The sequence below is a fragment of the Diachasma alloeum genome, unplaced genomic scaffold (assembly GCF_001412515.2).
Source record: "Diachasma alloeum isolate Michigan unplaced genomic scaffold, Dall2.0 Dall_scaffold_00368, whole genome shotgun sequence".
Classification (NCBI taxonomy): Eukaryota; Metazoa; Arthropoda; class Insecta; order Hymenoptera; family Braconidae; genus Diachasma; species Diachasma alloeum.
Genome location: NW_021680507.1, coordinates 1073829 through 1076151, shown reverse-complemented (window position 1 = coordinate 1076151; position 2323 = coordinate 1073829).

The following is a 2323-nucleotide window of genomic DNA, read 5'->3' as shown; positions in this document are numbered from 1 at the left end:
GGGGGTAGTTTTGTATGTAAGGTATGAGTAGTTTCAATTGCCTCGAGGACGACGACCCTTGTTTGCACCGTGGGGAGGCTGGATAATTTGTTCTAATTAACACCAGCCGCAGGTGAGTTAACTTCAAGAAAAAAATGATAATTTTTTGCTGCAATTTTCCACGGGAATTTGTGAGTTTCCGGCGACGTAATGTTGCGGATTAATGTATGGAGAAACTGGAGATATAACTTCACAGATGAGAAATTTTTTTTGGATTATTTGACTGAAATTTCTTATCTTTCTTTTCTTAAACTTTCCCTGAAAGCGAAGATCATGAAGGGCAGACTTTTTTGTTTTCGCGTTGTGAGGGTCAGGAGTGACGGAAAAACGTTGCAGTGATTTATTTTTGCTTCCGAGTGGAAGCTTTTGCCTGGAAATGACGTAAAATATCATGAAACGTGAAAATATGAGTTTTTTCGAAAATGTGCGTCCGAATTTATCGGAACATTTTTATAAACCTTCACAGAAAAACGACTAAAGTTGGAGCTAAAAATCTGAAATTTCGTCACATAATTGGTGTTACTTTGGAGCACTTCTGGGCGCAATTTCAACTGAATCGGTCAAGTAGTTTCCGAGATACAGTAATGTCTCAACAATCTTTTCCTCAATATCTCCCAAACCACTGGTCCGATTAATTTTAATTTTTTTTCAAAATACTCGTCTTGCCACCCTCTATCAATATCAAACAAAATATGAATACCCATTCATACAAATTTTTCGAGATATTCGCGTTTTTCTAATTTTTTCGATTGGGAGTTAATGTGGCGTTCCATAATTCGCGTAAAACTTGGAATAAACGTCTGAGATTCTGGCTACTAAGTAGTATTATTGAGTCACACTTGTGTATAAAATTTTGTGGCGATCGATTCAATACATTCTGGTATAGAGCAATTCATCCAAAAATCTTTTTTTCTAAAAAGTCACACATCGTTATTTTATCGTTCATTCTCGCCTCTAGGGGCTTATTCTCGATTTGTTTTACTTCCAGACAATTTTTACCTCTGAATAACGCAAATCGTTTGAATATTCTTCACAGAAACACTATTTTAATATTACTAAACTAACTCATGATGCAAATTCATGATGACAAAAATACAGAAAAAATCTTTTAATTAGAATTTATTATGAAATCAAGTAATCACAAAAATTGAATATGTGACGGAAAAACGTTACAGCGCTTTTACTATTCACTTAATTTATAATGCAAATAACGCAAATTATCTGAATATCAATCACCATTTATTGGATAATTATTTACAAAGTGTGAGAACAAATCGACAAATCAATAGAGTGAATTATCACGTGGAGATTAATGAATTTGCAGATAAATTATTTATAGACCAATTGGCTCTGGCATATGTGAGCATTTATTTTTGTATCCTTTTCTCATTCAGCCTCTCACAGTGGTCATCACATTCACACGTCGAGATAACAAATTATTCTAGGGTATCACTAAAGTTGAATTGGGCCCCCTCGGGGTGTGAATTTTCGGATTTCTGGGGGGAGAGAATTGGGTCCAGCTTGGGAGAATTGACTTCACGGGATCCAATGATGATGGCCGTCAGTGGGGGGAGAGGGAGGGGTTGAGGACCGGCCTGCAGATTCTTCAGGAGCGTATGGGAATCGATACATCATGGGCGCGCTGCGGGGGTCCTTAACTCCGATACCAATCGTCTTCAAGTTTCTTCAGCAATGCCGCCTTCATTAAATTCACATGGGGCATTTTAACATTTATTCATTCGGGAGAATGAAGAGGGAAGAAAAAACACTTCGACAATTTGTTGTTTTTAATATTGCAATTAAATATTTTGATTGAAATATAGAATTTAAGGGCAAGTTCATCATGAAAAAAAAACTTTTTTGTTTTTCGGGGAAAATTAAAAAAAAAAATTTCGTTTTAAAATTATCTATGACCGCTCAAAATAAGTTTTTCAATTTTTGGAAACGATGATTCAACTTAAAAAAAAAATTCTAGAAACTGTTTTATTATTTTTACATTTTTTCGTTTTTTTAAACCTTTTTTTTTCGTTTCACCGTATATTTTGTATATTGTGTTTTTTTTCAAAATTGTACTTTAAAATTTTGTTATTTAAAATTTTAAAAATGAAATAAAAATCAGATTAAAAAATTTTTTGATCAATTTTAAAATTTTCTTATTTAAAAAATTTTCAAATATTTTTTTTTATATGATTACCCTTTTCAGGAGGAGATGCATTTTAACATAAAGTTAAAATCCATGCGAAAAATAGTACTTTCAAAAAATTGTTACCGACAAAATGAAAAT